Source organism: Carya illinoinensis, chromosome 11, assembly GCF_018687715.1.
Source record: "Carya illinoinensis cultivar Pawnee chromosome 11, C.illinoinensisPawnee_v1, whole genome shotgun sequence".
Lineage (NCBI taxonomy): Eukaryota > Viridiplantae > Streptophyta > Magnoliopsida > Fagales > Juglandaceae > Carya > Carya illinoinensis.
In genome coordinates, this window is record NC_056762.1 from 5,851,440 (window position 1) to 5,866,860 (window position 15,421).

The window sequence follows — 15,421 nt, forward strand, 5'->3', positions numbered from 1 at the left end:
GTTGGATGGATTAGAGATTTGCTAATGAACAAAAAGAATTAAATTAAATTAGCTGGATGAGAAAAGCATAGTGAAGAATTAGGTGAAATCGATTTCCTAGAAGTTTTCTTTTCCATTAATTTGATCTTCAAACGTCAGTTTTATTTCATTTGTGTATTACTCTTTGAGTTGATCTTAGTTTAATTGGCAACTACAAAAATCTTAGTGATTCCTCTAGATAAAATCGAGATTAGTATAATTTTGGTATTTGACAATAGTAAGGTACCAATCCCTGAGGACGACTCTCTTCTTATCACTTTATTATAAAACTACGATACTGTGTACTAGCAGTTTTGCATCGATCAAGTTTTTGGCGCCGTTGCCGGGGATTGGTTAATTCTTATTCTTTTTGTCAATATCGATACAATGTAGTCTTGGTTTTAATTTAGAATTTTATTTTAATTTGTTCTACAGGTGTGTTTTTAAAGTTGGATGCGCCGTGCTAGATCTCGTGATATTATTCCTGTTGATCCGGAGATTGAAAGAACTCTTAGATCACTAAGAAGAAATAAGATACTAGCCATGGCTGAAAAAGAATGTGAGACACTACCACGCACCTTGAAGGACTATGTACGACCAGTTGTGAATGGAAATTATTCGAGCATAATGTGCCAGACAATTAATGCCAACAACTTTGAACTCAAACCAGCTTTGATTAGCATGGTGCAGCAGACTCAATTTAGCGGATCGCCACTGGATGATCCCAATATTCATTTGGCAATGTTCTTGGAGATTTGCGACACTGTGAAGATCAATGGTATTACTGAAGATACCATTAGACCGAAAATGTTTCCTTTTTCTTTGAGGGACAAGGCTAGAGGTTGGCTACAATCTCTACAATCGGGAAGCATCATTAGTTGGCAGGACATGGCTGAGAGGTTTCTTGGTAAATTCTTTCCTCTTGCAAAAACAGCTCAACTTAGGAGTGAGATTGGCTAGTTCAAACAAAATGATTTTGAGTCACTCTATGAAGCGTGGGAGAGGTATAAAGACTTGGTTCGACGTTGCCCACAACATGGATTGCCAGATTAGTTGCAAGTTCAGATGTTCTATAATGGATTAAATGGGCAAACTCGAACTATAGTTGATGCTGCTTCTGGTGGCACTTTGATGTCAAAGACAGCTGAGAGTGCTAATGCCCTTTTGGAAGAAATGACCTCAAACAACGATAATGGCCAACTGAGAGGACTTTGGCTAAGAAAGTTGCTGGAATTCATGACTTGGAGCCGATAGCAGTCCTTTCAGCTCAAGTGGCTACTCTATCTCATCAGATTTCAGCCTTGACAACACAAAGGATACCACAAAGTACAGAATATGTTGCATCTACAAGTATGACAGTTCCAAATAATGAAGCGAGTCAAGAACAAGTTCAATACATCAACAATCGGAACTACAACTATCGTGGTAATCCTATGCCAAATTACTATCATCCAGGACTTAGAAATCATGAGAATTTGTCATATGGAAATACAAAGAATGTGTTGCAACCTCAACATTCTCCAGGATTTGATAGCCAACCAAGCGAGAAGAAGATATCACTTGAGGATGCCATGGTTTCCTTTGTTCAGGAGACCAATGCAAGGTTTAAAAAGACTGATTCACGGTTGGACAACATTGAGATTCATTGTAGCAACATGGGAGCCACTATGAAGAATCATGAAGTGCAAATTAGGCAACTAGCCATGACCATCAATGCCCAACAAAGAGGAGCTTTTCCTAGTAACACTGAAGTTAATCCAAAGGAACAATGCAAGACCATCACACTTAAGAGTGGAAAAGAAATTGAGAGGTCACCATTAAAGGAGAGCAAGTTCACCCCCACCGCTGCGAACAATGGCCAAAGCAAAAATCAAGTAGAAGAAGAGGAGATTGTCAATGATACACTAAGCGAGACCAACTTGCCTCCTGCAATTTCATTTCCTGACAATCCTCCTATTCTCGCTGCTCCACTTCCTTACCCTCAGCGTTTTCAAAAACAAAAATTAGATAAGCAATTTTCTAAATTTTTGGATATTTTTAAAAAAATTCACATAAATATTCCTTTTGCAGATGCCTTAAAACAAATGCCAAACAATGTCAAATTCCTGAAAGACATTATTTCCAAGAAGAGAAAATTGGAGGAGTTTGAAACAGTGAAACTTTCTGAAGAATGCAGTGCCATTCTTCAAAAGAAATTGCCTCAAAAATTAAAAGATCTGGGGAGTTTTACTTTACCTTGCACTATTGGGAATTCATTTTTTGATAGGGTTTTATGTAATCTTAGTGCTAGCATTAATCTTATGCCACTTTCTATATTCAGGAAATTAGGACTTAGAGAGATGAAGCACACAACAATTTCCTTACAACTAGCGGATCGATCCATCAAGTATCCACGTGGAATCATAGAAGACATATTGGTAAAGGTGGATAAATTTATTTTTCCTACTGATTTTGTGGTGTTGGACATGGAAGAAGATGAAGAAGTCCTACTAATTCTTGGCCGACCATTCTTGGCTACGGGAAGGGCTTTGATTGATGTTCAAAACGGTGAATTAACATTGAGAATTAATAAGGAAGAAGTTATGTTCAACATCTACCAAGCCATGAAATTTCCAGAAGATCCAAGTACTTGCTTTCGGGTAGATGTCATTAAGCAATGTGTAGAAGAGGCCTTTCAAGAATATATGCCATCTGATTACCTAGAACGTTGTATCACCACTTTATCTCATACTTTTGATTTTAATAATTCTGCTGTTTGTGAATCTGACTTGCCTTTTGTTAGTGAAGAATTTCTCCACTATGTTTTTGATTTGGGAGAATTGCAGCAGGTTACATCACTTAGTAATGAAGTTGGGAAGCTAGAGTCGGTGGTACCAAAGATTGAATCTGAAAATGTTAAAGAAAAGATGTAGAAAAATACAACTCCGGAGTTGAAGCAATTACCTAAGCATCTTCGCTATGCGTTCTTGGGGGATAGTGATACATTTCCAGTGATTGTTGCTACATCACTCACACCCGAAGAAGAGGAAAAGTTGCTGCGTGTATTGAGGGAGCATTGAACAGCCTTGGGATGGACTATTTCTGACATAAAAGGAATAAGTCCCTCCATTTGTATGCACAAGATTTTAATGGAGGAGCTTTACAAGCCAACGATCGAGCACCAAAGAAGATTAAATCCAACAATGAAGGAAGTAGTGAGAGCTGAAATTTTGAAACTCCTTAATGCTGGAATTATTTATGCTATTTCAGACAGCTCATGGGTAAGTCCAGTGCAAGTTGTACCAAAGAAGGGTGGAATGACGGTGGTGAAAAATGACAATAATGAGTTCATTCCTACAAGAACGGCCACGGGATGGCGTGTATGCATGGATTACCGCAAGTTGAATAAAGCAACAAGGAATGATCATTTTCCACTTCCATTCATTGATCAAATGTTGGATCGATTGGCTGGGTACTCCTACTATTGTTTTTTAGATGGTTATTCAGGGTATAATCAGATTGTTATAGCTCCTGAAGATCAAGAGAAAACTACATTCACATGCCCCTATGGAACGTTTGCTTTTAGGAGGATGCCCTTTGGATTGTGCAACGCCCATGCGACATTTCAACGTTGCATGATGACTATCTTTTCTGATATGGTGGAAGATATAATGGAAGTTTTGATGGATGATTTTTTAGTTTTTGGTACATCTTTTGATCATTGTTTGCATAACTTAGCTCTTGTTTTGCAGAGATGTGAAGATAAGAATCTAGTCTTGGACTGGGAGAAGTGTCATTTCATGGTTCAAGAAGGGATCGTGCTTGGCCATAGAGTGTCATCTAAAGGAATTGAGGTGGATCGAGCCAAAATTGCAACCATAGAGAAACTACCACCTCCAAATAATGTGAAGGGAATCAGAAGTTTTCTGGGACATGCGGGATTTTATAGAAGATTTATCAAGGATTTTTCTAAACTCTCTAAACCTTTATGTAATCTTCTTGAGAAAAATTCTGCATTTGACTTTGATATTGTTTGTTTGCAGGCCTTTAATGCACTCAAGGAGAAATTAATTTCAGCACCAATTGTGATTGTGCCTGATTGGAGTCAACCTTTTGAAGTTATGTGCGATGCAAGTGACTTTGCAATTGGAGCAGTGTTGGGGCAAAGGCAAGACAAGCTGTTTAGAACCATCTATTATGCAAGCCGGACATTGAATGAAACTCAATTGAATTATACGACAACTAAGAAGGAGATGCTTGCTGTGGTGTTTGCTTGTGACAAATTTTGGTCCTACCTCATTGGTACAAAGGTGATAGTGTTCACTGATCATGCAACACTTCGCTATTTGTTTGGCAAGAAGGATGCTAAGCTTAGGCTAATTCGTTGGATCCTACTTCTTCAATAATTTGATTTGGAGATTCGAGACAAGAAATGAAGTGAGAATTTAGTGGCTGGCCATCTCTCTCGGTTAGAGCAAGAGGAAGAAAGACCAGGGTCAGTGGTCCAAGAGACATTCCCTGATGAGCAGTTGTTTGCATGTGAGATCAAGCTTTCGTGGTATGCTGATATTGTTAACTACCTAACTTGTAAAGTTTTACCACCTGATCTTACTTACCATCAACGCAAGAAGTTTTTGCATGATGTGAATTATTATTTTTGGGATGAGCCTTTGTTGTTCAAAAGATGCCCAGATCAAATCATTCGAAGATGTGTGCCAGAAGAAGAGATGCAAGATATCCTCCATCATTGCCATTCATCATCATATGGAGGACACTTTGGAGCCACTCGTATAGCAGCTAAGGTACTTCAAATTGGGTTCTTTTGGCCTTCTATTTTTCGTGATAGTTACACTTTAGTGAAAACTTGTGACCGGTGCCAACGTATGAGAAATATTTCAAGGCATCATGAGTTACCACGGAAAGGTATCTTAGAAGTTGAGTTGTTTGATGTTTGGGGAATAGATTTTATAAGGCATTTTCCTCATTCTTTTGGTTTTGCTTATATCTTATTAGCAGTTGATTATGTGTCAAAATGGGTGGAAGCAATTGCTACAACAACAAATGATGCAAAGGTAGTGCTCAAATTTCTGCACAAGCATATATTCACAAGATTTGACACTTCACGAGCTATTATTAGTGATGAAGGGACTCACTTTTGCAACAAGTTGTTTGAAAATCTTCTTTCTAAATATGGTGTAAAGCACAAGATAGCACTTACTTACCATCCTCAAACTAATGGCCAAGCTGAAATTTCAAATAGAGAAATTAAGAACATCCTTGAAAAGACGGTCAAAACTAATAGAAATGATTGGACGAAGAAGCTTGATGATGCTTTGTGGGCATATCGTACAACCTTTAAAACACCTATCGGGATGTCTCCATACCGATTAGTGTTTGGAAAGGCATGTCATCTTCCTGTGGAGTTGGAGCATAGAGCTTATTGGACTGTAAAAAAGTTTAACTTTGATTTGAAGGCAGCAGGTGAAAAGCAACTTCTTCAATTGAATGAGATGGAAGAGTTCCGGAATGATGCATATGAAAATGTAAAGATCTATAAAGAAAGGACGAAGAAGTGGCATGACAAACAGATTCTTAGGCGAGAGTTTGCTCCAGGACAACAAGTTTACTCTTCAATTCACGACTCAAACTCTTTCCAAGAAAGTTGAAATCAAGATAGACAGGTGCTTATACAATTCATGAAGTTTTCTCTTTTGGAGCAGTAGATTTGAAGGACAAGACAGGGAATATTTTCAGAGTTAATGGTCAGAGATTGAAACACTACTATGGAAAATAAATGGAGAGGAACTATGCATTTATTCCTCTTGGAGATCCTAATTGATGATGATTGAAAAGTCTGGCTGTAGACTTTAAAACAAGCGCTTATGGGAGGCAACCCATAGATCTTTCTTTCATTCTTTCATTTATTTTATTATCTTTATTTATTAAGTTTTAATAAATTAGTTTTTGATACAGGTTTATTTAGCATGAATAAAGAGCTGAAAAAAATTTTAAACTACGGAAGATTCATCATGAAACCAGGGAAGTTCCTTTTATTTTTTCAATCCTTTTTATTTTTGCATTACAATAAAGACATTGTTTAGTTTAAGTTTGGGGGTGTAAACTCCTATAGTCATTTGATCTTCTTGTTTTCTAAGTCTTGGGTTGTTGATGGGTTGTTTGATTCTCTTACCAAGTATACATTGGAGTAAGATTGAATTCTCTATGACTCTGAAATTTGTGATTGAATATGGTTTTGAGAAAAATTTTCAAAAATTTCTTTTATGTCAAGTGGATTTTTGTGGGTACTTTGGTTTAAATCTTTGACCTTGAACATAATTGAGTACATAGTCGTTTTTCTCTTATTCCATTTTGCTTATGAAGAGAATAAGTGAATTAATTGAAAGAGGGAAGTTCGATTTTTCTTTGCTCTAAAATCCGTTGATGGGTCCTTGAGGCGAAATCCTAGTTGAGACCAAATATTAGAGAAATGATCTAGGCATTTCTTTGGCATAACCAAAAAGCTTTCCCAGCCGTCCTAAATATCATGTTATCATTACATGGTGTGTTTCCATAGTCAACCCCATTGAGCCTTCATAAGCCTTTATTTATTTTTTGAACTACATAAACCATGCCCGCTCTAAGCTTGAAAAACAATGAATCTACCTTTGATAGTTTGAGAAAATACTTTGGTGGAGAGTACATTTAAAAGAGAAAATTTGTTTCATGATGAACCGTATTATGTTTGCTCTGTTTGATCAAATAATAAGAAGAAGAAGAAGAAGAAAGGAAGTGACTGGAAAAAAAAAGGAAAAAAAAAAGAAAAAAAGAAAAAGAAGTCGCTAAGCGGAGTGTGAATTACCTCAGATTTTATTAAGGAAATTGTTGGTATTGTGTCAGTGATTACAACAATAATAATGCCACAAGTATGAGCATATTGCCAAGAAAGAGTTATAATTTGAATCATGTGGATATCTCTTTTAGTGTTCTTTTCTCTAAGTATTTTTCCAGTTTGTTTTGATTTTCCATATCCAGTTATTTCTTAACCCTCACCCTGTGGCCTATCATTACAACCTTATTAAAGACCTTTTGATCTCTGATTTTGGTGTTAACTACATTAGTGGAGAGGATTTCTGAAAATTGGACTTATGGGGTTAAGTTTTAAGAGAATTCTTCTAATTTTGGTTGTTCTACTTTTATCTGAGTTTGCAAGTGGTTTGAGGTTAAATTGACTATATTACACACACACTCAAGGTCTTAACTTTAGGTTGAAGTAAACGCCTAACTCTTGCTTGACAAATTGTAAAATTTTTGATTGATTTTCTTGCTATCTTTGATATTAAAAGAGTAAGATACTAAAGATGAAATCTAAATTCATAAAAGTTTGGTGAGTGATGATACTTCTCTTTCGGGTCGAGTTGATATTGCCTAAATTATCATTTGCTTTTCTTTTTGTTTGAGGACAAACAGAGTTGTAAGTTTGAGGGTATTTGATGACTTGCAAAAATTTCATATTGCAGATTTTACAAGTTCGCTCGAGCGGAAGCTTTTGTCTGCTCGAGCGAATTCAGGCAGATTCAAACGCTCGACTGCCGCTTGACAGGGAGCTCGAGCGGGTTGCTGAAAAACAAAGATCGCTCGAGCGGAGACATTGGCCGCTCGAGCGAAATCAGGCAGAGTCGAACGCTCGATGTGCGCTTGATAGGACGCTCAAGCGAAATCAAGCAGAGTCGAACGCTCGACGTGCGCTTGACACCCCGCTCGAGCGAACATCGTATTTTGACAGATTTAGGGTCTTCCGCCGTCAAACCATATAAAATGGATTTTCACTCTATGGCCGTACTTTTTGACTAGAGAACACTTTTTGGGACTGAAAAAGACAGCTAGAAGGATTCAATTCATTTGTTTTGGAGAGGGAATTATAATTATTACACGTACGTTAGAATCATACACGAGCACAGGGGGGAGAAAAATATTGAATCATTTCCTTGAGTTTTTTAAGACGAGTTGCGGCTGTGAGGAGTATTTTTCAGTGTTTATTTTCTTCCAATCTTCTCAGAACAATTATGGTGAATTCGTTTATGTTGAATTCTATTTCTAGCATGAGCTAAATTTTATTCATTCTAGGAAAACGATATAACCTATTTCCGAACTATGCTTGATTGTCTATGCTAATTTAAGGCAATTCTCTCTTTGTATATCTGATTTATTTTGAGTTTATTGTTTTTAATTAACTGGCCATTGATTAGATGATATTTAATCTTGTGATTTGCTATCGAAAGAGGGAATCATAGGGTAGATCTTGAATATTTCAGCATAGGTAAGTTTAGAGATCGAAAGACTTGTATGAACCTATGTAGTAATTAAATCATTGGTCTTATTGCTTTCTTGCTTTATTAATTTGCATATTCTTATGTGAATTGATGAACAGGAATAATTTCCAATTGACTATCGAAAGAGGCTGTTGGATGGATTAGAGATTGCTAATGAACAAAAAGAATTAAATTAAATTAGCTGGATGAGAAAAATATAGCGAAGAATTAGGTGAAATCGATTTCCTAGAAGTTTTCTTTCCCATTAATTTGATCTTCGAACGTCAGTTTTATTTCATTTGTGTATTACTCTTTGAGTTGATCTTTTTGAGTTGATCTTAGTTTAATTGGCAACTGCTAAAATCTTAGTGATTCCTCTAGATAAAATCGAGATTAGTATAATTTTGGTATTTGGCAATAGTAAGGTACCAATCCCTGAGGACGACTCTTTTCTTATCACTTTATTATAAAACTACGATACTGTGCACTTGCAACTTTGCACCAATCATCGAGACAAACAAAAGAGGCCAACTTCTATTTTGACTATTTGACTATCTCTTGAGATTCTCACCAATCTGGATTCGGGAAGTTTCAAAAATAAAAAAGCCTAATATTTTTAGCATGGAAATGCGATAAAGCGAGTTTGCGAGATGCTGAGAGCCAGAGCGACTGAGAGAGGTTGTGATTCTTGCAAACTTGCGAGAGAGAGAGAGAGAGAGAGAGAGAGAGAGAGAGAGAGAGAGAGAGAGAGAGAGAGAGAGAGAGAGATGCAATCATGCGTTGATGCGAGGACGCAAGAAAATTTTTGGTCCTGGAAACTGGAAATAATCTGTCGGCAGTCGCCGCATCACACCTCACTGTCGAGCAGTAGAGCAGGTAAAATCTTTTGCATAATGCTTCATTTTTTCTTCATTTTGATGTTGAAAAATGGAAAAAATAAAATATGAAGGACAAGATGTGTTTTGATGTTGGAAAATGGAGAAAACAAAATGTGAAGGATGAGATATGAAAGTATGATGTTATGCTGTGTGAGAGGGAAATGTAGTCTATCAAAAGCATTCTGGCAGATTGCCATAAGCCGATTGAAATGCTTTAGAAAATGGAAAGAGGCTAAAAATGCTACCAGTTATAGTTATAATTTTTTTTAAATTTTATTTATAATAAAAATATGTATTTTATTTTATATGAGATGTGTTTTATTTATTTTATTTTTATATTAGATTAAATTTTATAAAGAGGCCAAAATAATATTTAGAGGGGCCAACACATGATAAATTAATATTATTTTATTAAATTAAAAAAAATTAACATATATTTTTTTTTTTCAAATTTTGGGGGAGCCATGGCCCCTTTCCCCAACGTGGCTCTGCCACTAACTATATGTTTTATAGAGTTAATATATGGTGGAGTGAAGTAGGGGGTGGGGCAGGGCCCCACTGGGGTCAATCCATCCCTCACCCTCAGTCAGCATTCTCTCTGTGGGGTAAGGTCAAGGCGGACTGGGGTGGAGTAGCGGGGTGCGGGCCCCTGTTGCCCACCCCTTACCTTAAATATTTTTTTAAAAGAAATTACAAATTCATTATAAAAAATAAAAAATAAAAAATAAAAACTCTTCCTTAACCATTAAATAAAAAAAATATTCGGTACAAATCCTTAGTAGGATTTGTTGGTGGAAATATCATTTCCCAAATATTTTAGCATTGTTTCAAACTAAAACTCAAACTCAGCTAGGAAAATCTATTACTCAATAATCAAGTTCTAAATCTATCACCCAAACTCCACAACCCAAATCTCATTTGATCAACTAGAAATTACAACATCATATATTCAAATCAATGTTATTTGAAACTTGAAATCAACTTGATGCAAAATAGCATAACCTGTGTTTGAAAGGAACCACAAACAACTCCAAAAAATGGAGCTCCATCTTTACCTAAATTTTAACATCTAAAAGCCATTAAAAATGCTGCTTTAAAATTCAACACAAAGTAATCTAGGGAGCAACATGATGCATTGGTGTAGTAACCTGGTAAGTTGAAAAGAAGAGAAACCTGTGGTTCTAAAAAGTGGTCAATGTAAACCCATTAGTCTATGTTTTTAATTGAAATGAATCAACTTAGTGTAAAGTAGAGCTAGAGATTGAGATTGAGATAACAGAGAATGGGCAAGAGAGTGAGAATAAAGGATTTCTTATATGCTTTCACACATTCATAGTGTGGCCCATGTATCATTTGTAATATTCAAATACAATATAGTTGTTACACGTGTTACATAAAGTGTCATTAAGATAAACACTGTGTATTCACATCTCTATCTTTTGTCATTAAATAAGAAATATATTCAATTTGAATTTCAAATGCATTGTCCTTGACTTTGTTTCTGGTGATTTTGTTGGACTTGGCCTTTAGTGGATTAACTTGAGTTTGAATATCAGTTGCATTATCTTCTATCCTAGAGTTGCTTGACTTCTTTTACTAAGTTTAACGTTGGTTCAAAGTAAGATCAACAAAACTTTGACTTTGTTTTTGTAGAAATGAAAATCGAGCTAAAGGTAGTGGTTGGTGAGGACGTCTAAAACTTGATCATTAGATGAATTGAATTGAACTATAAGGTCTTTGGAGGCCATATATACGAAGGGATAGTGAATGAATACGTTTAGTACGATAGTGAAATAATGGATTAGCAGTGAGATCAATCACACTAATATGGTCGAACCACAGAGTTGGCAATTGAGAGAGTGACACCTAGCTCATGGAGGAGAGAATGAACCCAAATCAATTTTGCGATGGCATTCACAATAGGCTTGTCCTCAACCTCTGTACTTGAGTGGGACACGTTCTTTTGCTTGTGAGAGCTCCAAGATATGAATTTGACTTGAGGAAGAGGGAATATCGTGTGGTGGACGTTCATCTGAACAGCCAACCCAATTGGAAGCAAAAAAAGCTTCAAAAGTGTTAAAATTATATTGTTGTAGTAGCAACACATGATGCACAAGATAACTGAAGATATCGAAGAATTCATTTAATGGTAATTTAGTTATTGTTGGTTAGTTAATGCATGAACTGTCAAACTTTTTCGACTGCAAAAGTGATAGCAGGACGAGTGAAGCAAATATTGAAGAGATTGGATCACCATTGTGTTGAGAGAGTGCATCTATAGAAGCCATAGAAGACGAGCTATCTTTTGCATGTAAAATGCTTGCTTTTGTGTGTTAAACCCAAAGTTTTAAATTTCGTGTGATTATATATCTATACATTGATTTTGATGATAATAAATGAATTTAGAGAATAAATGAGTCTCAAGTTTAAGTTGTCTACACAATGAAGTCAAGCACATCAAGGAACCTAGTATGAGCAAGAAAGAAACAAGTTCACATTAAAATTCATAGAGTAATGTTGTAAATCTCTTAAAAATTTGAAATTAGGATTAAGGCTCAAAATTAATATTTTATCATAAAGCATTAAAATATATTTTCTATATGTGCATGAATATTTTGAAAATTTTGAAAGATGATTGATTGTCATCTTTCACATGTGCATGCTTTATTTGAATATTTTTAAAAGTGATTGATACTCTTTTTTACTTATGTAAAAAGTAGATGATTTTGTTTGAAAATTTTGAAAATATTAAATATGATTGATTGTTATATTTCACATGTGCATGCTTTATTTGAATATTTTCAAAAATAATTGATGCTCTTTTTGATTTATGTAAAAGGTAAATGATTTTGTTTAAAAAATTTGAAAAGTAAAGTGTACTCATTTTGTCATATGCAAAAAGTAAAAAAATTATGTTTGAAATTTTTGAAAAGTGAATGATGTTGTTTTTGACAAATAAAAAAAAGAAGCTTTTATTTGAATTTTTTGAAAAGTGAATGATGTTGTTTTTGACATGTGAATCTTTTTAAATTTGAATGTGAAGTCTCATATGCCTATAAATAGATCATTTAAGATATTCAAATTTACAACACCAAGAGCATACAACATTTATTCAAAACTTTCATTTTCTCTTCTCTAAGTATTAGGCCTTAACCTTTGTTCATTTTTAGAGATATAGTTTGTGCTTTGTTCTTATTTCACTCATTGAGGAGTGTTCTATGATAATTTGCCCACTATCAGTTCTTGTATCAGTAAAAGGGTATGTATAACCCTTGTGCGTGTAGAAAGTGTTTTACACAGGAAATAGTTGAATCACTACGTATAAGGTGATTACAAGTGTAGATGATGATCTATACGGATCCTTTGTAACAGTGTTATTCAAAGGTGTAATATGTTTATATCTCCACCTGAAGGATGTTGAATAGTGAATTTTGAGATCCTCAAGGGGTAGCTTGAGACAAGGACGTATGCAGTGGGAACGAACATTGTTAACATACTGAGTTTGTTTTTCTCTTACCCTTACTCTTTATATTTATTGTTGTTTCATATTTTGTTTATATTTTATATTGTGTATTTGATTTATAATTGTTAATTTTTAAATACAACTCAATTTATCCACCCTCTTGTGTTAGTCATCTGGGCAACATTGTGATTGTTCTCTTGTATTCCACCTTTGTTACATAGGAAATTCGTTAAGACTGACCTCGTCAGTGGACGTAGACTTGTTCTAAGCTAAACTACTTAAATCTTGGTGTTTTGGATATGTGATTACAGATTATCTTTAGCCTAACAGCCTCCCCATCATAACCATCATCCCTTCAGCCAATCTATCTGATTTAAGAAGCTCAAGATCCATTTGATTTAGATCTTTCATATCACGTCATAAAAAACATGTAAATTATTTAAGACAACTTTTACTATTCCAACCAGACAAAAGAACCTAGACAATTATTACTTCATCAAACAATAATAATTTTTATTGTTTAAGATGAAGCACCAAGACAAAAGAGCTCGTCAAATAATCATCATTATTAACTTTTACTGTTTCAGCTGATGTACTAAAATAAATGGCTTCATCAATTATCACTATAGTTGATACATCTATTATCGCATTATTGTACATTTTTACTGTTTGGATGTCTATAAAAGGGGACTTAAGGATTGAAGGAAGATATTAAAAAAAATTCACCTTCTCATGCTATTACCTTCCATTTTTCCTTTCCGAAAGATGAATCAACTCCTTTGTCTCATGACTCTCATTCATGTATTTCACTATTAGTATTCTTGAGAATTAATCTCTTTGTAATTAAGTATATTTAGCGCTATTAAGTTTGATTTTAAAATTTTATCTCTATTTCTACATTTTTATTATTATTATTATTATTATTTCATAGTATTTCTATTATGATATCAGAGCCACATTGTTATTGGTGAAGATACTTTAATAATTGTATTTAATTTCTCTATTTCTTATCTTATGGCACATTATTTTGCATACGCAATAGGATATCCAAATACTATTAGTTTGAGGATATCACATATTAGTTGAAAAAAATTAAAGAGTATAAAAATAAACAAAAATAATGCTAAAATATTCTAGCACAACGTTTGCTTACTATCATATGTTTGTCAGCCTAGAAGTAGTGGTAATTGAACTAAAAGACCATCTCAGAGATTTACAAATTATACATAAGAAATATCAAAACTATTTGAACCTCTTCTCTTGCTACAAAAAAGAGTAAGAAATTTTGATGAACAGACTTTTGACAAATATATTCTAATGAAAGCATGAATAGTGTTTATCATAATTTTATGTTGGTAAGCCAAGAAAATTTTTCGGTCAGCCCATCAATATTATGAAGGTTTAAGGTAGTCTTGTTGGTGTTTCCTGAAGATCTGATCTACCCATTTCTCTTGAAATATATATCTTTGTCCAATCTTTGTCTCAATAAATTCCTTATTCAGAACAAATTCAACTAAATCTTTAATGAGCATACCTGTAAAACCAAATTATATTAATAAGAAAGATTATAATATAATAGATATTGGGAGAAATTTACAAGACTAGATGATTCTCCATACACCAAAAAGCCCAATTTATAAACAATCTAAATTTTCTTCTAAATTATTATTTCTTACCAATTATTCGATCAAAGTTGTAGAGAAAACTATCCATTTGAATAACGATTACGAGTCATTATAGTTGCCAACTAAGAAAGCCATTAAGCAACTTAAGGAGCAAAAATAGTCATTTAATATATTGGGTTAGTACAAATTGCCATTTAGCTACTTACAAGAACTGGACTAGATGTTTCAGTATTACTTTGCTTAAGAGATGTATGTCATTATAAGTTTCATGTCTTATTACTTGGTATGGTAGAATCTAGTTTATACCAAGGCCCTGCCTATTTTAACTACTATCCCAACTATTTTCTTTCATTATTTGATGCTAATTACTTGTAGGCATGATTGTTAAATATTAAAATAAGTGTTTACCAAATGATGAGAGGGTCACATCCTTTAATTGTAATTTACCACATCCATTATAAACTCATGAAAACTATATTAGAACCACAAACCCTTAGTACTAGCCTAAATATTGCACACTATTATTATAACCTAGCACACCAAACTATAGTATACATATTACTAAACAAATTAATTGGAATTGGTTTAATCTCCTAATGAATGGAAATTGGATGATATAACTTCATTACCCGAATGAGAGAATAATTCTATAAATGATCTAGATTTTATAGATAAAAAATTAGACGGATCAATTCAAATATCATTCCAACCTTTTATAGGGTCATTTCCCCATTATTTTTTACCTGAATCCTCTAACCACCATATACCTAGGTCTATATTTACCTCAATTTCTCAGAACAAGACCTAGAATTAATTGGATAAGCAAATTCAAGAAGTTATTCCTGAAAATATTATAGATACACCCATTTATATTGTAAATATCAATATACTTTCTACCTCACATCCTCATGATCATCCTAGAGAACCCTCTTTTTCAACATACTTACCGATAGTTGGAGATGATGTCCAAATATGTAGTCTTAATAAAGATGATTTTAAGATTAATAAATATATATTAAACAAGATTTTATGAAAGAAGGATATAAACAAAACAAAGTAATATTCTTCTCAATTTTCTCAAAAACAGAAAAGAGATTATATCTAGAAGAAATATTATGAATTTCTAGATGAGATACATGCAAATGTTAT

At 34.1% G+C, this 15,421-nt stretch overlaps 1 non-coding gene across 1 annotated transcript; it reads right to left on the minus strand.

The window, feature by feature from the left end:
- Positions 1-954: 954 nt before the first annotated feature.
- LOC122283513 lies at positions 955-1,061 on the minus strand. Its single transcript, XR_006230914.1, has one exon. It is a non-coding gene; the product is annotated as a small nucleolar RNA R71 (small nucleolar RNA).
- Positions 1,062-15,421: the final 14,360 nt, after the last annotated feature.